We start from the raw sequence: 21,129 nt of genomic DNA on the forward strand, positions 1-21,129 counted from the left end.
CTCGGCAGGTATCAAATATATAAGTGAACCACCGGGCCCTTAGCGTAATTAGTGACTGCGCAGTCACCCATGGACTCTCTGTAAGAGTACGGGACATTCTAAGGGGTTCTTTGGACACTGGGTGGGATTCACCGGGTGTTGGGAAAACGTCCTGCGGGACGTCACGGTGAGTGTCTCCTCGTGAGAGGGACACAGGTTATTATGCATGTGTTATGTTTCTATGTACGTTAGTAAAGTATTAGTTCTTATCTATATGGTGTACTGTATGTGTGTTGTTGTGTTTCTTGCCCAGGGGAATCTTACGTCATGGGGATCCTGGGTAAGTGGAGGCGCTGCGCTGTGTAAATGTGTGAGTATTACCCCAGGCTCCCAGCTAGCGGAGGCTCATATCTCCTGGAGCCGCAGGTTGCGAACAGTACCAGTAGTCCCTTTGGAAAGGCGTCAGAAAAAGGGCTACATTAGATATTCCCACACACTTTTTCAGGGCGTGCATGCATTAGATCTGCCTGCTAAGCTTCTCTCTCTTTTCCACCATTACTGCTGTAATAACACAACATTGATTTATTTATCTGCATCTCACTTTATTTCCCTCCTTTCAGGATAATTCAGACCTACATAGCAAGGAGTGAAAATAATCTGCCAAATTCTCTCAAACCTTCACTAGCAGAAAGATCCTACGGCTCCCTGGAGACACAGCATAAATCCTTCCCTTTCAGTGCAATGCTTCTGTTCTGCTCAGTGCATTGATACTGTACCAGAACTGAACATTTTAAATGGTAAGTGGCCTTGAGTAGCCAGATCTGCCAGGGCTCTATTCCTTATCTTCCAACCCTCCCATTGCATTTGTATTGTGTTTCTGACGCTGGTAGTTTTCAAAGATCTCTATGTTGCAGTGTAGCTGATATTAATACCATGGAGGTCTCCTACTAATTCAAACACTGTAGCAGTTTCTCAATGTACCTAGTATTAACCCCTTAGCTGCCGGAGGGGCCTACTGTGTGCTGCAGGCCACCATGGCAGTAGAGGGGTTAAAATACATCAGTGTGACATTGGTTTTACTTCAAATCCTGCCATTCACGCTGCAGTTGCCCCTCAGGTATACTCTTAACTTCCCCCCTTTTATACCATTTAAACCTTAAGATCAATAACTCCAAGAGAGGTAGCATCCTTGTTTTCAATGACATATTGTATTTTACTTTACCATTGTAACGCAAACAATCCATCCATTCAGTTGCATCCAATAACATAACCTTCTCTACATCCTTCTCGTCACACCAGAAAAAGCACCCGTACTCTCTCGCTAAAAACGCTTCAGTTCTGCAGTGTGTCACATCGGATTATTGTTCGTTTTTATTTCATTACTCACGTTCGGATTCAATGATCCAACTTAATTTCCCATGTGCGCACACATGCCATTTAAAAACCTTGAAGTGTCAAAACACCCAAATTCCCATGTTCCCTGCACCCACCTCCTAACATAAACAGTCACATATTTAATTTTTCAACTGTCAACTCGCTAGATTAACCCCTTCTGTTGCTTTGAGGGGCTTGTAGTGCATTACTAGGCCTTCCAGCAAACAAAAAGGGGTACAACAACTGATGCCAAAACCCTGGCTGCTTTGGAGTATTCCGTTTAACTGTTTGTTGCAGTGCAGAAGTGGGATGTTGGCTTTGCTTGGGGCAGAGGACAAAATAGCTGACCCTGTCTCACCATTGATTTTTTGCTGAGCAAAGTGAGCATAAATCTTCGTCAGTCCTCAGCCCCCTTTCCCCCTCCCTGTTTTCCTGGATTGCTTTGTGCTCCCTTGATTTCCTAATCACATCTGGAACTCTGCTAGCGATAAATGGCTTTTCCACAGATGTGACCTGAGCCACAGACTATTATAACATGATATATATTATGATGCGCTTCAACAAGGCATCCAGTTGAATAATCGGTGAAATATCATGTTAGCCTGCAGTATACTGTGAGAGCAAAACCATTCGATCCTATAGAAACTTTATAGTGTGCGGTATTGTAATATACAGCACTAGATGTAAGAATTACTATTCCTATGGGAAATCTGTGATATAATATGCATTATATAATGATGTACACATGAATTTCTATTGCACCCGATGCAAAATGTATTTTGTGGCCGGTTAAAGCCTAACGTGCACTGAATCCTATTCCAGATCTGTGACATATTGGGTTATATTGTATGGTACTGACACAATATTGTATTTCCATTGAAGCCTATGCAAAATCTGTGACACATTGCTATATTGAATTGTTCTATGCACACACTCCCATTGAATCCTATGCAAAATCTATTCAACGTCGTGTAAAACCGTTATAAGCACTGTGGTCAATGACACAGGTCACACCAAGAGCAGATTGCATTTGGAAGCAAAGAGCAGAGTGACCAGGATTTCTAATGCAGTAAAAGGAGTAAAAAAAAAAAACTAAAAGAAAGAGCAAAAGAAGAAAAGAGTTATCCCTGCTGCCTCCTTTTCTGTTCTCTCCACTGGAACCATTTCTATGGTTACCACACTCACCCATCTCCTAGGTCTGGCTCACATCCTTTGAAATGCTTTTCTCGCCGTCCTCCTCCTTCTCCTCCGCCTCTTCCCTTTCGCATCTCTTTGGGGATTGAATCTCAAAACAAGACTCCCCCTTCGCCCCCGCAGAAAATGTAATATATATGTGTGTATATATACAGTATATATATATATATATATTTCAAATTATATTTGAGAGAGCTGGAAGGGGGGGCCGGGGGAGCAGAACCATGAACAATCTGCCTCTTGCCTTTAATTCCTCAGTCCAGGATGGGGGGGGGGGGAGAGGGGGGAGAGAGGGAAAAAAATTGTAAATGAGAAAAGCAGCAATTTCCACTAAAAACTGCAGGGCCTGGAGCTGAGCGATGCAGATCTGCTTTCTCCCATTGCCTTCCTCTTTCTCCAAGAAGCACGCCCGACAGAGGCACTGGATGGACACACACTTGACAGGTGTGTCGGGCTCATCGTCTGTCCAGAGTGTGCCAAAGAAAGGTCCCCCCACCCACCCACCACAATTTCTTTTTTTTTTCTTTTTTCAGTTGCCGGTTCCCATGTTAAAAAAAAAAAAAAAAAGATAATACAAACTATGCTTCTCTTCTCTTCCTTGGGCTCCTTCTCCTGCTTTGCAAGCCTGCAGGCGATCCTCCCCCCCCCTCCCCTTTCTTGATTTGCAGGCGCTGTATATGTGTGTGTGTATGTGTGTGTGTGTGTGTGTGTGTGCGTGAGTGCGTGGGTTTTTCCCCCCTCTCTCTCGGCTCTGTGTTCCGAGTGAAATAATTTCTCCTTTGTGATGTAATTATGGTTTCTAGTCACACAGCAGTGCAGGGAACCTCTCGCAGCTTATTTCCCCCTCGATCCTTTCCTCTGCTTCTCCAGTGTCCTCCTGGGTTGTTTTTTTCCGCCACCTTCTGTCAGAGCCATTTGTCTCTGCAGCAGCAGCAGCAGCACCTAGATTCCATCTTGTCGGAGAAGCATAGCGTCCCCTTCTCTGCAAATCCTTGCACTTTAGTCTTTTTTCTCCACCACACCAAGATGTGCTTTTGAGCAAGATGAATAGAAGATGCCTTTCTACAAATCGACACGACCCTGGCTGACGTCCCCACAGCTCTACTCGATCGTTCAGTCCTGAAGCCAAAAGTAACCGAGCCACATGTTTCAGGAAATCCAGAGTCTTGTCTGTGAATCTCTGATAACGTTTATCTGCAGTATGCCCCAGTATCTGCAAGCAAAGGCCTGGAGGAATCGAAGGTTTCCATCTTTCTCAAAGACTGTTCAATGAAATGTGCTATTTATTCCTCTTTTTTTTTTCCCCTTCTTTTTCTCTCCCTCTGTCCACTTGAATGAACAAATAAAATCCAATTATCTAATTACCAATCCTCTAGTAAGCCACAAAGCTGATTGGTTCTTGCTTTAGCTGGAGATGAGGTGCAAATCTGAGGCTGGGCTAGAATAGACAAGTTACAGTCCCCCTTTTCTGTGGTATAGCACCACCCGCTAGATTTCGATCCCTCCTATCTGGGAGGAGGAGGGAGAAGCAAGGGATGGAGATGGTTTGTGGGAGATCTGTGTATGGTAAAAGAGAGAGAGAGGGGGAAACACAGAAGAGAGGTATATAAGGAGTAATATGAGGATGACGTAGGGGGAGACGAAATCAGGTCATATAATGTATTGGACGGAAGGTGGAAAATATAAGGTTGCATGGAAGATAAGAGACAAACCTGATGAGATTAACTAAAATCAGAAGTCCCCCCCATCTCAATTTAAAAAAAAGAATAAATTTCTTGTGAATATGATCTGTTTACCCTTCTCCTGACAGAGACACCAGTAGTACACTGCAAAGCAATGCGCTGCAGCACATGTATTTATTTATAAAATGTTTTACCAGGAAGTAATACAGTGAGAGTTACCTCTCGTTTTCAAGTATGTCCTGGGCACAGAGTTAAGACAAATAATACATGGTTACAAATACAGTTACATAAGCGAACAGGGTATACATTATATACAAGACATTGCATGCACAGTTACAGATAATATATATTATAGGCGTATGTAACAGACCAGATTAAAATGTGAGACAGCTTTACTTTTGACATTCCAACAGCTAAGGGTTAATACAGTTTTCTCTTCTTGGAAATAGCACTCTAGAGATTTCTGCTTATTAGTGAATATGCCATTAACCACTTTAAAAATGTCCAACATATTCGGTTATATTTGTAACAGGCATATGGCCGCGTCCATGCTAAATGTGACGGCGCGGGCGCAAACAAAACACAGGCAGTCAATGCAGACGTCCACAGAGCGCGCGCACGTGAGCAAAGGCGTGGCTGTTTTTTCGCTAGACAATGAGGGCAGACCAGCTCCGTGATGTCACGGCCACGCCCCCCCATCACATCTCCCCGATGACCACAAATCGCCTCTGCTGCAGGCGTGTGCAACGCCACACGTTCCGTCGCGCGCGTGCGCACCCCTAGCATGGCCTCAGACTAATGTCTACGTGAGCAGATACTCAGTTTGAGGTTTCTAGCAAGAAATTGAAAAGAGAAAAAAACCGATGCGTATTTATGCTGTGCGCTTAGATTTTGTCCAAATATATACTAGGGAGGTGGCTATTTGAAAGAATTGCTAGACAAAACAGGATACAAAAATAGCCGCACAGTCAATTTAGTTCATATTTCTCAGAGCCTATTGCATTGAGCAATTATAGGTAGTGGATATGGTATATAATGCAATGGAAGAGGCTGGGGAAGGAAATACATAGTTACTGTAAATAGTAGATAATATTTTTTTAAATAGTTATCCTATCCCCTCTGAGCTGCCGCTTTTCCAAGGGAGGAGTGGCTCCGCAAGTAAAGACACTGACTATGTAAACAATGACACTGGTTTAAATCATGGTGTCAGCTCCTTGTGACCTTTGGTAAGCCACTTTATCTCAGGCATCAAGAACATACTGTAGATTGTAAATGCACCTGGATAGGACTGTCTATAAAAATCCTATCAGCTCTGTACCACGCGCTACTGTTCTTGTGAAGTGCTTGGAGTTATTATTATTGTAATGTAAACAATCGTAACTTGGATAGCTTGCCTTCAATTCTTTTGGTTTGTGGATTTCCGTAAATCAATCTCACAAAGGGTGATTCTGATTTTTTTTTACCACTGACAATCCAATCTGCAATCCGCTGGTGAATTGTAAGAATCCAATATGTGGCTTGGATTCTTAAAATACACGAGCAGATTGTGGCATTCGCATATTGGATTTGTAAAATCCCTTGATGGATTTTACACCGCCAAATGGATTTTGAATGGAAAGCTCGGGAAATTCCAGTTTCGCACATCTCGACTCATAATTCAGACCTTCCCTCCCCTTTATTAATTTGGTAGCTCTTCACTGCTCTTTATCTACTTCCATAATGTATTTTTTATGGACTGGTGCCACAAACTATACTCCATATGCACGGTGTGGCCTTACTACTGCTTTATACAGTAGCAAAATGGTCCTTACTTCCCTTCCACCCATACCCTGTTGTGTGCAAGATAATATCCTATTTGCCTTTGCAGCTACTGCCTGACATTACTAGATGCAATTGTAATACTGTATGAGACATATCAAATTCTACCACTGTTACGTTAACCCCTTTGCTGCCACATACATAGATGTGGTCAGTGGGATACTTTTGGTCAAGCTATGGTAGAATATATACCATATAAATAATGCCTTCTTCTAAATGCCTAAATGAATGTGATTTCAGCAAGGGAATCCATCCGTCTGGAAGGAGACTTTTATGAAGGAAACTGAAAGCTTTCCACATATTTATTAATACGGAATTTGACCCTGTAAATCAGGGGGGAGGGGGGTGGGGGGGTGGAGAAGGACTTCTTTATCAAAATGTGGCAAATAAGGCTGTGACAGAAAAGGGCCAGAGGACCAGTATAATAAAGGTTATGTCCGGTCCCTGGTCGTCCTTTCCTTGGGCTCTTCTGGCTACCAGACCCCAGAGCTACCCCATTGTAATGTACACGGTTGCCCTTTGCATACCCTGTAACTGTGAATCCATTATTCCAGTACCTTATAATAAAAATGTAATTGTTGGTGAGTGTAAGCTCTGTTGGTGAGTGTAAGCTCTGTCGGTGAGTGTAAGCTCCTTTGGTGAGTGTAAGCTCTGTTGGTGAGTGTAAGCTCTGTCGGTGAGTGTAAGCTCTGTTGGTGAGTGTAAGCTCTGTTGGTGATGTTTGGCTATGTCTGCTCGCTCCGGTCAGAATAAAATTGCTATATTGAACTGCTTTGTCCTGTCTGGTGCCTCCATCCCGTGAAAAGTTCTGGACTCCTGTGACAAAGGCAACTTTTATGCAAGAGGGAACAGTAACTGCAAAGCAATGCAATGTATTGCCTGCAACTTTGGCAGCAAAGAGTTAAAGGCAGTTCATTTCAGAATAAAAGCACAAGTCTACTTGCACCATGCCCAGTTGTCACCAAGTCATACAGTATGCTTCTCATATCTGCTGAGTTAGCTGAATATTTCAATCTAGCCCTGGTTTTCTTCTGACGTCTGATTTAACTGAATTTTGCAGTCCTTTTTTCCCCATGCAGGAAATGCATGTTTGAAACCTATTCCAGCTTCACATTGCAAAGCCAGTATAACCAGTCTCACACTGCTGAGACCCAAAATGTTGAAACGTCTGTCTGTGAGCAGGTTTACTGGCTGTGCCCTTCTTTAACCCAGGCAGTGCTGAAAAGCTGTGTAATACGGCTGGCATAAGCTTATAGGGGTCCATGTTAAAATGGACATGAAGCAAAAGGTGACACTGTGACATAATTGCATGTCATTTTCAACAATCCCTGGCTGCAGTGGAATCATTGTATGTAGGGTTGCCAGATGGTGTCTCCAAAAACACTGGACACAATGGTGAACGGTGCAACATGCTCGAGACACACACAGGCACACACACCTCTCAACTCTCTCCACTCCATGCTGTTTCCTCCTCTCCTTGGCCTCACCCCCAGGCTCTTGACACCTCCTCATGATTGGCTGCATTACCCAGCAGCAGCCAGTCAGGATGGAGGAAGCTTCCCAGCCTCCTAGCAGCAGCCCTGCTCTCTCCCTGCTCAGGGAAATCCTGCAGCCCCACCACCCCCCAAGCCGGTCAGGTCACTATGTCCAGAGAGGTAATACACACGTCCAGTATTACTTCTATTTTTTTACTGGACAGAGTGTCAAAATACAGGACAGTCCGGTTCAATACTGGACACCTGGTAACCCTAATGCTAAGAGATAATGGGGAAAGGCAGAGTGGCAGTCCTGTCTGAGACGTGTTAATGTGCTCACTAGTGATATTTTTATTTGCCGAGAAAAAATGGGAAACGCGTAACATACTTGAGAGAGACATGAAAACAGACTGATTTAAGTTCAAAAGTATTTGCTGATCACACAAAAGACCCCACTGAAACATCCCAAACCATATTACTTGCTACCCAGTTTACGATATGACATGATGATAGGGTGACATTCTAATTTATTTTGCCTGCCAACCGCTTTAACCATTTCTGGTTTTGTATCCATCCTCCCAGCAGATTTAACCTTATAATAGCAGTAATGAGTTCTGTAAGTAACACAAGCTGCAAAGCCTGGGCCTGTCCTTGGAAATCAGAATAAGGTGGTCAGCCGACTGTACATAATAGATACTGGTTTAAGTAGAAAAAACAAACATTTTAGACCAAAATCAAGTAGCGTACACAAGCAGTTAGAGAAATTTAACAGGGGCAGGGATCTATTAACCACTTTAGTGCCAGAGAGACAGGTAATGCATTGTAGCAATGAGATTTGTCTGGCAGCGAATGTGTTAAACAGCAGTTCTCATTTAGATGTTCTGTACCCCTGAAAATTGACATTCATATAACAGTACAACATAAAAATACACTTCAAAGAATACAGATACAGTATAAAGCTGCATCTGCTTTGAAAACATATAGTATGCCAGGATTCAACACAACAGAGGAGAACTTTCCTGGTATTACTGTACTTGTTAGTAGGCAACTGAGGCCGTCACAACACAGTATCCGCATGGCACACTCGCAAAGGTCTGTGTGCAGGGAAACACAAAGAGAAGGTTTATAGGGGGTATCAATTAGAATGCAGCATTGATGGGTGAATTTCCCTTACCTGCACTGCTGCTTCAACTATTTTTGTGTCAAGACAACAAGCAACATATTCCCTCCAGCAATGATGGCGTTAACTAGAATTAGATATAACATTCCACGTTAAGGGGGCTGTTGGCTGGTAGAATGGTTTGTCTTGTTATAACTACTGTACTGTGCTTACTGTACGTAGGTGTACAGGACAATTTTGTCCATTAAGTCCACCCTTTCAGTAAAAGGCATTCCAATCTCTCATTGCATTAATATCTCACATGGCTTACATTTTTACCAACTCTCCACAGATCTTGATACATAAATAATATAAAAGAATCTAATGCCTCTCACTTCCCACCAACACTCCTTTCTCCTGTCTCCTTTATCTGTATACATCTCTATCGCTACTTTACATTTATATAGGATACATTGGATCAAGGTGTAAGCCTGTGGAGACCTAATCAAAGTATCGTCTTAGCTAGTTCAGATGTTGTCTAGATATAGGCAAAGCCGGGTGTGTGAAATCAGAACTTACCAGAACCTTACAGTTGTTATTTTAGTTTACTAATTGCTTTTATCATTTTATATTTATGTAGCGGGGTATCCCCTGGCTACTATTCTACCCAATGGGCTGGCAGTAAACCCTGGTATTTACAGGCTTGCCAGTAGTTGGCATGGGGTTTTCCCCTTCGCCTTTGGTACTGCACTTGAGTGTGATCTTACCTCTGCCTTTAGGGAGGTGGGGAAGAGTTAGGACGGCTGCGGGTGCCCTTGGACTGTAGTGACAGTCCAGGGACCATCTCCAGTGATAGCTGAGAGTAAAGAGACTGTATCCGGCAGAAGACTGCTGAGTAGCTGTGTGTTACTGCAAAGACTGTAGTAATAAACCATTCCTGTTTGCAATTTACCTCCGGCCTGGTTTGTAATCTAACTGGGGGGAAAGTACAAGTTCTACCGTTGGAGATAATTATAGAGGGAGAGGGGGGTTGGCCCTGTATTAAAGGGGTTGCACCCCATATGGCCACCCCCTGACCTCACCAGGGAGGCAAGGGGTTCATTGGACTGCGGTCCAGGAATGTGGCTTACACCTTGTCATGTCATGAAAAATGTATGTTCCCCTGTTCCCACGTTTCATTATAATCCTGTATTTAAATGTTTTAAAGTGCATTTCTGTATCTCCAGTTCTGGAGACCGCAGAGAGTTGATATTTGGCCAATGTGTGGAGTCACTGTAGGCATTAAGAACTGGCAAATTTCGACCCACTGAGCCCACCAGAATGGAACTTATTAATATGTGTAGATATTAAAGTATATATGTATGGTATTTTGGATCTGCTCTGACAATGCAGACTCCATCTGCTATGCTAATAGGTCATGAAGGGCAGCCGGCTGATTGAGCCTAAGCACTGTGATCAAAAGTTAACTGCCTGATTGTTTACACTAAGTACTAATCAACCGACCAAGTACTAATCAACAGACTCTGCCACTCTAATTGTTACCCGAGGGTGGAGAATCATCAAACTGGAGTGGTTTGTAAGTGTTATGTCTACACCTACAAACAATGCAGATACATCCTTTGGTAGACTGGTCGTTGCCCCTGATTTAATTATGGGGCTACCCATAGAGTCCCAGTACACATGGGCTAATTAGCTGAGGGGCATGGGTTAATCTGTGTCTCCACGTTAGGGATCGGATACAGATAATTGTTCACCAAAAGTCTGTATTCAATGTTAAGAATAGGGTTACACAGGTATATAAACTGTGTCAACCCTACAGTTTTTAGCTGTGCTTCTGATTCCACCTGGAATGTCACCGAATTGCTGGAGAATTGCTAGCTTATACTTCTCCATCCCCCAACCCTAAGTAAGTGTTACCTTCTTGCCTGTTAATTGTACTATATTGCTGTGTTCACCTTTTTTAAGGAATAAATATATTTTATTATATCTAAGCCTCGTTCAGTTCAACGCAGATATTTTGTGTTTATTATATCTTGTCATAAGTTACTGTGACAATAATCTCCATATCCCTGGAGCCTACGGCAGATGGACGCGCTGCACTGCTAAGTATTATCTGGGGTATGGAACCCAGAAGCCTGATCCTGTGTCCCAAAGTCATAACAGACGACTCAGCCCTTCTGTTATCAGCAGGTAAGCACCACACACACACCCTGTAATGGCCCCTATCTGTGAATAGGGGGGGGGACACTGTTACATTTATGTCAATAATGTGTCATGCTGTAGTATGCTGTTTTAGCCTTTTCCTGCTTTTTTAAACATTTTGTTTGCATAATTTGGTAAAAAATTAAGAACCAAACAAATTAAATTTTGCAAAACTTGCACCAAAACAGGGAAAATATTTTAAACCAAAAACCAATACATGAGTGAATGTGGGCACCCTTAATCCTTCGAGTGCCGGAGGAGCCAAGGCACCAGCGTGCAACAACCCAACCGATCTGCCGATTCCTTCAACGGATCAATCTCAAAAAGGCCGATTCATGTTTTGTGGATTTTTTTTTATTATTATTGCCAATACACTCCACAGATTCTGCAACCCATTGACGGATTTGTAGTATCCGCTGATTCAGCAATCCCTTGACAGATTTTTATGAAAACCGCCAACGAGTTGCTGGGTCCGCAGATTGGATACTACAAATCCGTCAAGAGATTGTATCCAAAGGTGGTTTTGGATGAATCCGTGTGGATTAAAACCGACCAAATCTGTTTGCGGATTTTACACTGCGAAACGGATTTTGGGGGAGAAAATGTGAGAATATCCAGGAAATATTTGGGCACATCTCTAGTCATAATCATGTGGTCGCTCCCCTGGGAGACAGCTTTAAGTTATCATTTAAAATCTCTGGAACGAGTGGGAGCTCTCTGTCTGTCAAATACTTGGTGACGACCCCTTGCTTATTATTAAGAAACAAAGTATCCATTTTGAACACCAGTGCTGCTGAAATTACGATAGAATAGCCGTAGCATTTATGCTTGGGGTTACATGACTGGTGGGACATGTCATTCCTCTCCTCCTGCTATTGGTTTTGGGGCATCTAAAGGTTAAGTGTGTGGTGGAGCCAGGGTATGTGGTCAGGGAGGAAAGGAAAATGGGTCACTTACCACGTGACTGCAGAGATGATATGTCTAACACTCCCACTGTGATCTTTGCATTGTGTTATATTATTATGTTTCTTATGTGTATGATTATATATAATTATATATATATATATATATATATATATATATATATATATATATATATATATATAAGAAAGAATAATTAAAAATAAAATAAAAGACGAAGTGAGCAAATGAGTGGATCAAAAACGATGGGTTTATTAAGTATTCAGTTACATCTTCGGGAGGATGCAATGATGGGTGTTCTTGACACGGTATGGTCCAGTCTGGGCTACCTGGGTTATGGTTAATAACTGATGCTTGTTGTAAAATAAAAGCTGGTATGAACAATTTATTAGATTCTTGTGAACCCAGTTTTAATCTTAGTGTCACCTCTGCTTGTGACCTTGGGCAAGTCATTGTATCTCCCTGTGCCTCAGGTTCCAAAATTAGATTTAAGCTATTTGTGCCAGGGACTCTGTGCTACATTAGAAAATATTAATATTATTACTAAGATAAAACCAATGTATTTTTGCTTTGTAATATTAGGAATAGAAGTTTATACAGGGAATGTCGAACCATCTAATCCTAGCAAAACATCCTAGATGCCCTACAGCCATCAGCTCTGGGAAGTGCTCATTCCCAGCATGGTCCACCACTGCTCTAACTTCTTATTAAAATTGGTGTAGTTTTACATCCAGTTTAATATTTTTGTTGTTGTTCTAAATGATATCTGCTGGGTTGCCTGTTGCTGCAAATAACCAACATACAGTAGAAGACATTTACCACACTGCGGGCAGCAGAGGTTGGAGGAAGAAATTCTGTTTCATGGGTTACATTTGCAGTTCCAACTAGAGGATTTTCTAGAGCAAATCTCACCTGTGCTTTACGAAACCGTGACTGATGTTATGTGGCCTTATACAGTACTTATTCTGCCAGTATAACTATGAGGTTAATACATATGTAGCAGACATGCTCCTGTTAACACAATGTATTCTAAGTGCTTTCAAGACTTGAGCGTCTCACATTTTAATCTTGTCTGTAACTGTTACATATGCCCATAACTTACATTATCTTTAACTGTTCATTAAATATAATGTAACCACTCTGTTCATTTAAAGTAACAATGTATTGTTATCATGACTATGCCCAGGACATACTTGATAACGAGAGGTAACTCCATGTATTACTTCCTGCTAAAACATTTTTATAAATAGATTTATAAATAAAATAATGCTGGCACATTAAGAAGATAACGTGTTATTTAACGTGTTATTCTCTGCGCTATTTCACGTCAACAGTGATAACAACGTCTGCCAGCAGGCCAATTAATAATAACAGTGTTGCTAAAATGAGCGACATCCCCGTTACTTATTTTCTTGGGCTGTGCTATCCAGTTTAGCGTGCCAGGATCTATGAGAGCCAATGCAACAGTTTCATGGGGGGGAAAGTTATGTTCAATGAGAGCGCCTCATTTTAAGGGATTGCTATTATAATAAGATGTTTCTGACTACACTGAATTTAGTTAGATTGTGCCTTAATATCCTGTACAACGTATTGTTTGTTTTGCACTTGGCATGAGTAATTGCCAATTTAGTTCCCTTCCATACTCATAATGCGTGATGTGGGTTTGCTTTCGATTTCTAACATTCAGCCTTATGTATGTACATGTTAAGGGAGCAAATTAGACAGTGTGTCGTTTCAAGTAAGCATTGCACCTGGAGGTCTATTTTCCCACATCTGTTTTCCCTGCCACCTATATTCTGTTTTGTAACAACAAACAATCGGTTTTATTGTTGTGAAATTACCTTTTGCATTGTCCTCTTATTACCTTTTCATGAGTCCCCAGGAAATTTGCGAGCAGAATTTGGAATTTGCACATAGATGTGTCTGTATCTTTATACAACAGGAGGTAATGTAAATGGTTACATTTCTGGTTTCAGATTGTTTAAAAAAGAGACCACCAAAATAAGACAAGGAATGCAAATTACAATTAACCCTTTTGCTGAGATAGAGGGGCATGGAAGTGGGTTAAAAGGTGCAGTCTGACCTAAAAATATAGTCATGCAACATTAAACATATTTTCTACCATCTTCAAAGGAGCAACCACTTTTTTTTTTAGCCAGGGACCCCTAGTGGTGAATTGTCAAACTCTGGGATTCCCCCCAATTGCTGAGAAATCTTTTTATTCTTGTTGCTTTCTTCTTAGTTTTCTATTGGCTATTGGAGCAACCCTGACCGCTAAATAGGACTTCTGCACTAATAATCTTACCCAGGAGATTTAAACGGGCAAATTTTCTGCACATTTTTTTTTCTCCCAAAAAACATTACTTCACCATGCTGTACAATAGGGTCCAGTAGTTAAAGACCATGTACTACTAGGGACTAGCAGTTAAGGGGTTAATGACCCTGGAGGGTTAACTGTGTGCGCCTATCACCTGTCATAGAGTGACATGGCAGAATAGAGGCAACTCGCACCATTGGTATAGTGACCTGTGACAATATATAATAATAATAATAATAATAATAATAGGATACTAGCTAGGGGTCCCCCGCAGCTGTCGATAGATATAATGTGATAGTGATGTAGGTGATCCCTAGGTAAGTATTAGTGAACAACAAACAGAGAAAAGAAACCTAGTTTGGGCGCTCTAGTACATCAAGTGGGTGAGGTATGGAGGATTTAAAACAACTTTAATAAATCATTAAATAAAATATTGGGGATTAAAATGAGTATAAAATGCTGTGATCCTAAGGTCTGAACCCGTGATAACAAATTCTGGATCGGTAATGCGGATGGCAGAAACACTCTAAAGGGAGTGTCCTGCAATCAGAAAGGTGAGTAAAATACAAACACCTGTGTGAATAACCAGAGGTGTATGACTCAACTGTTTAGGTAGGTCTCAGTGCACATATCCTGAATATATAATATATGAAAAAAAAAAAATATTAACCATAAAAAATGACCCTAGCTTGGTCTGCCGATAGCCAAGAACAGTGATTGAGGCACTGCGACTCCACAGTAGCTAGATAAATGTTACTGGAGGTAAGGTCAGTAATTATGCGGTGTAATGATGTGTCAGGGTAATGTAGTTAGACCAGGTTCCTAAAACGATAATATATCTTAGGTAAATTCAAAACTGGGTATGTGGGGGTTAATGTATTCCCCAGCCAAAAAATGTTAGGCAAGTAAAGCACGGATACCTACTTAAGCTACACTAATAACACAACAGGCACAGCTCAATGTGCGGTATGCCTGTGACCCTCACATCTAAAGTATACCTTTGAACTTAATACAATGTATAGCATAATTCATAGTGGTAACCAGGGTAAACGGCACTGACCCAACACCTGCTCTGTTAGTCAGAGCTGATCAATAAAGGGTCAGTGCTAATGAGGGTAGGTAAATATAAGATCATAAGTAGAGTGCACTGATGTGCATTTATCTTGTGAGTGTAGACTAACAGAGTTACAACCTACAGGTTAGAAGGCTCCCTTGGACAATCCATTATAGGAGCCACTGCATAAGAAAACACGCTGCAAATGCTGGAAGGCAATGCTGCCAGCTGACTCACGTGTAGGTGTCTGAGTCATGCGCGTGCCCCTTAGTGCCGACACGCGCGTTTCGCGTGACAGCGCTTCCTCAAGGAAGGTGGGAGGGACCCACTGGTTCTGTGAGTACCTTTATACCCATAGCATTCAAGAGATTCCCATTCCATTAACTCATTTCTGCCCCCTTTGCGTGACATGAGAGAATCCCTGACTGCACGGCTGATTGAAGATCGGGGGGCGTGTCCCTCACAGATTGTAATTGACAGTGCCTGCAGTATCAATAGAGATGCCAGAGTGAAGGCTGATGCTATGATAGTTTATGTTTGTGCAGGCATTGCGTACCTATTTCATGTCCCTAATGGAGTGTAGGAGAGTAATGGTAGATAGCAATATTGTAGTGTTAACAATTAATAGGTGTAAGTATATATCCACCCTTGGTATGATCAATAATTAATAATAATAGTAGTAGTAGTAATGACAGTGATCCTTGGGTACTAACCTAAACCAGAGACTGGGCTAGCAGGGAGAGTAGACTAACTCACAAAGGATGGTGAATAAACATGTTCTTATTTGTTCAGAGATACCAGAGAACGTAATGGGATATCAAATAAAAGGTGAGAACATAAACCCCTTGTTTAGTCCTCTAGGTGACAGTGTCCCCAGGGTATATATCCACCTTGCTTCTTTTTTCAAAAGGTCTGTGTCCCAATTTCCTTTCCTAATGCCAGGTGAGTATTTGTCAATGCCAACAAATTTAAATTTAATAATAATAATAGTTTGTTCTTGTATAGCGCTGCTAGTTTTAACGTAGCGCTTTACAGAGACATTTTTGCAGACACAGTCCCTTCCCGGTAGAGCTTACAATCTTTGTTTTTTGGTGCCTGAAGCACAGGGAGATAAAGTAACTTGCCCAAGGTCACAAGGAGCAGACACCGGGAATTGTTCCCCTGCTTCAAGCTCAGTGCCAGATTGCCCTGAATGTTCTAGAACTAGGTTCCTTGAGGAGTAGCAGTTGGAGGAGCTTCACAGTGTATATTGTAGATATCTCTATGTGTATAGAATTCAGGCAAGAAGAATCTGTCACATTTATTATGTTGTAGTCAGGACAAGTGTCTCTTCAGATAGTACTTACAGATATTGCAAAGGTGAACACAGTAGTTCACAACAGAGGAGGCATACTGTACACCCTACAGAGGTTTCCAAGAGAGGGATTCCAGGGTGCAAGAGAAATGGCCCAACTGGCAGGTTCATATTGGCCTCGGCACTTGCGTGCCTAGAAGTGGCCACCAGAATACAGAACAGAGACAAGGATCCCTTAAGAGTACACAGTCAGCCAATGTCCCGCAAGGGGCTTCAGAGCAATTGGGCATTACGAACATTATGCGTAACAGGGACAATTCCGTTAAACCAAGTCGTGTTAGTATCCTCCTAGGATGTTAAGATGAGGGCACCATGGGAAGCAAACAAGGTAACAGAGACTGAGCACAGCCGTGTAAATACTTAGCACATGTAACCTCCTTAAGTGCCGGGCAAGGAGGGTTACATACACATGCATTGTAGTATACATATACTTCAACGAGAAATTGCACAAGAACACAGATAACAAAGGAAAAATCAAGATGAAGAGCAAGAAGAAACCATCACTAATGAGCTATGTATCCTTCCAGAAGAAGTAGCAAAGGCAATAACATCCATGAAGAATGTAAATGGCCCCAGGGGGAGAATAACTGGAATAACTACAGAAATCGTGAAGGAAACTGGCTAAGAAGTAGAGAAAATCTTTACAGACAATCTTTCAAGGGAAAGTGTTTGATCCGTATATTCTGCCTGTGCTCAATTATAGATGGGAAACTTGGACCCTAAATGTGAAGACAATTCAGAAGCTTCAGACAACTCAAAGAAGTATGGAGAGATGCATACTGTGTATTAAGTGAGGAGATAGGGAAAATAATGAATGGGTTTGGAAGAAAACAAAAGTCAGTGGCATCACAAGGGTGAAGAAATTAAAATGGCAGCGGGCCGTTCATCACGGAAAAATAAATTACCATCGGATAAATATAGTAATTGATTGTATTCCAATAGTTATTAAAAGACCAGGATGACAACCAAAAAATAGAACAGATAAGAGGATAAAATTATGAAATGTGCTGAAGCAACCACAGTACCTGGAAGATCACTTCATCCATCAGTGTTTTGGCAAGGGCTAAAAAGGATGTTATCTATCTAGATATATGTATATATGTATAGTATATATGGGATGCTCTTTAATGGTGTTAGGTATGTAGAGAGAAAAGAAAGTCTTGTATAAATGTACAATGTATAGTCTAGAATAGAGTCAAAAATTTACTTTTAGTGTTGTCAGAATGCAGTTTCTTGTGGGAGGGACCCTCTTTGTCACCTCGAATTTGAAGAAATTATATCATAGAAAACAAGCTCAATAGACAAACACCTTAAAATATAACAAGTTTTAATGACAATAGATAAATAAAATGTAGAGCAAAAAGTAGTAAAATGCACCTAATTAGGAGTGTCTTAAACTATACTTTTATTGGATTAGGTCCAGCTGTAGATCTTTAATCGTAGTGAGTTTTGCTGGCTTGGGTAGTTCCCCTGGTTGGTAGTGGAAACGTCTTTCAATCTTTGTGTAGGAGGTTTTCTCCACTTTAGCTGGCATTGCCTGTGTTAAAGCCTGGTGTCCGTCTGCTCCACAAATACTTTCCCTCTGCAGTGTGGCGGCACTTCCTCACCCTCCGGTGCCGGCATCCCTCTGCGCTGCGTGGCTCTGTTCAGGTAGAAGGCTGGCGATGTGGCTACGGAAGCCTCAAGATTCAAAATAAAAATTTCTCCCAAGAAAACCAACAAAAAAACCAGCAGGTCCATTGTACAGCATCTCAGCATCACAACCAATGTTAGCTTGTCAGCTTGGTATACATGTACATACTCGACACGTTTCGCAGACTCTCTTCTGCTTCATCAGAAGTTCAATAGTTGCAGTCCCTGTCTGATATACTGGTTCCCAGTTGATCTAATAAAGTCTAATTAATTAATTAATATTTGAAAACGAGAGGTAACTCTCAATGTATTACTTCCTGGTAAAATAGTTTATAAATAAATAATTGTGATTACTGATCTCTCTGAAGGTAGTAGTGAGGTTAATTGTGTATAAATATATTATGAGGAGCAATGAGTACATATTTATAGTATATTTTCTATTAAAAATGCTAGTGATTAACTACATGAAGATATGGAAAACATGAATAACAACAATAAACTGGTGAAACCTGATCTTATGTCCCTAAATATTTGGTAAATCTAAAGAAGCAATGTGCTGTGCTTAAATGGAACTAAGTTTAGAAATGCACACTGGAGAAAGAATGACTATGTGGATAAAGGGCATGATTCAAACAGAATGGCCACACAGGGAAATTGGCAGCAACTCTTTAAAGATTATGAGACCATTACAAACAAACTGGGGAAAGCAACAAATTACTGTAGAACCTATACTTCTTTGTTTTAAACAGACTCACAACGGATACCCCAATCCTAGTCGTAACCATATATTGAGCAATGTTAATCATTTTAACGGCCAATGCTAAATGTCTACACCCTATTGCCGACATAGAAAAAGCAAGATTTGAGTCATCCACAAGTAACACAGAAAGGAGGAACTTCAATAAGGAAGCGGCCATACCTGGATCTAGAGATGACAATAGAGAGAACCATAGGGAACATTGCAACATTATTTTTTAAGGGAATGGTATGAAACCCCAGGGGATAAACCCATGGAAAGTGGGGCAAACAAGAAGACATTATAAAACAAAGATGATGTTCTGCCGCTCAACCTTAATATCAAATAGGTATATAACAATAGTAAGATCGCTGAGGTGCATAGGAAAATAAGATCAGACAGATTACATATACAGTATGTGTCCCCTAGGGGCCACAAAAAGATTCCCATATATTGCACTCGTTCAGTGTATCATATAATGGGACGAGGACTCAGTGGTCTCTAGGTACAATACTAGATGAAAAGGTCAGCAATGGTAACACAACTCCCAGAGGTACTCCAAAAACAAAATAATAACATTTTATTAAAATATATGCCAACAAAATGAACTATTATTTACACAGTAAGTGTTATATACTCAGTGGTAGGTATTGAATCAATATGAAGGCAGTAAGTCCAAAGGATGTGAACACTGTCCTCACAAGAAACAAGAAAACAACAAGAAAAAACAAAACATCAGGGGTAGAAGAAACAGAGGCAAATGAAGTTGGAAAAAACACAATAATACAACTGAACACATTTTTAACCTATCCGATCCCCCTCTTTCTACCATTCAGAATAATCTTTTAAGAAAGGGACTATTATTGTTCGCCCCCATTACGAAACCAAATCAATTTGATCTTTTTATCGATTTGAATAAGTTTGTCCGAACACTATCACTTAAGAGACATTTTACTAAAACTGATTTTAATCGACAGTCAACAACGACCAGTAGGAACATCTGTCTACCACTGAGAATTGCGGCCATGGATACAGTAAACAATGTATCAAACAATTCCCTAGAAACTATTCCCAATACTCTAGGGGACTTGATGGATCTAGGGAGTGAGTCCAATAGCCTTCCTTGTACAAATAGAGGGTTTAAAAACAAATCTAAATGTTATCCAATACACAACAGAAGAAAATCAATTGAAAATGTTCTTCACTGTGTCAAAGACTTTACAACAATGTGTAAAAAAGATATCCACATAATGGAAAATCGTCCAGAACTGAAAAAAAGATTCTCAAGGAATTAGTGGAAAACAAAGATATTGTTTTAGGCAAGCAGACAAGGGTGGAGGTTTTGTTTCCAAAACAGAACTGATGATCTACGAGAAGCGAGCAGAATATTGGGGAACCCAAATACAAACCACACATATAATCAGAAGACTATAAACAGACCCCTATGATTGCACTCAAGGTAGGTGACAGGTGAAGTATAATGTCAACCAGTAAATAGCTTGATATGAGCCAAATCCTAAACATGGGCTATATAGCTAAAAGGTCACACTCAAATAGAAGATAAAAAAGACTTTAATAGTTATGCTGTAAAACACGACGAAACACAATAAAAATGCACAACAGTGCATAAATAAAATCACCTAATGTGTAAGGTAACGGTAACTATATGGACAAAATATTGTACCAAATAATAAGCTTGTATAAAGTCAAAAGCTAAATCCAAAGCTGCATTGTAGCATACACATGAAATGCAAATAAAGTATAAACTTGCAAATGAATCAGAAGCTATGTCCAAAGCTGCATTGTTGCATACACCGGAAATGCAAATAATGGGTGTAAATTTGCAATATGGAGGGAAGGTAAATAGACAGTGTGTAACTAGTAACCACTGTGTCCACAGTATTATATTCAACAATCCCTCTGCATTACACGAGAAACAAATGAGCCCCGTTTAATACTCGTATGATACAGGCGTTGTAAATAAGGGTAGCGCACACCACAAAGGTGCGCAGTAGCAAGTCCCTACAGAGGGTGTACAACGCAGGACCCAGTATGTGGCATACAACCTGATATCCGTGTAGCAGCCAGAGAGCTCCGTGTGCAGGTAGGAGCTACCGTTACTCAATCCACAAGCCGCGCATACGTCAACGTGATGACGTCACGGCGGACCCAAATACATACAGAAAAATGATGAAGTATCCCATGGCTTCATTTGTTGAGGATCGACGAATCATGCTAAACCAAGCCAAAAAGAAGGCATCATTACCCAACAAGAGTATGACTTTAATTATA

At 41.0% G+C, this 21,129-nt stretch overlaps 1 protein-coding gene across 3 annotated transcripts in view; it reads right to left on the reverse strand.

Moving 5' to 3' along the window:
* LRRC4B (leucine rich repeat containing 4B) overlaps window positions 1-21,129 on the reverse strand; it is a 316,216-nt gene that overhangs the window by 92,806 nt on the left and 202,281 nt on the right. The window contains exon 1 of one of the 3 annotated variants that reach the window (XM_075605778.1): window positions 2,539-4,006. The exons of the other annotated variants lie outside the window; for them this stretch is intronic. The gene's annotated coding sequence lies outside the window, so the exon portion shown is untranslated. Of the gene's footprint in view, window positions 1-2,538; window positions 4,007-21,129 lie in introns of those variants that run through there. 3 annotated transcript variants of the gene reach the window in all.

The sequence above is a fragment of the Ascaphus truei genome, chromosome 6, assembly GCF_040206685.1.
Source record: "Ascaphus truei isolate aAscTru1 chromosome 6, aAscTru1.hap1, whole genome shotgun sequence".
Taxonomy (NCBI): domain Eukaryota; kingdom Metazoa; phylum Chordata; class Amphibia; order Anura; family Ascaphidae; genus Ascaphus; species Ascaphus truei.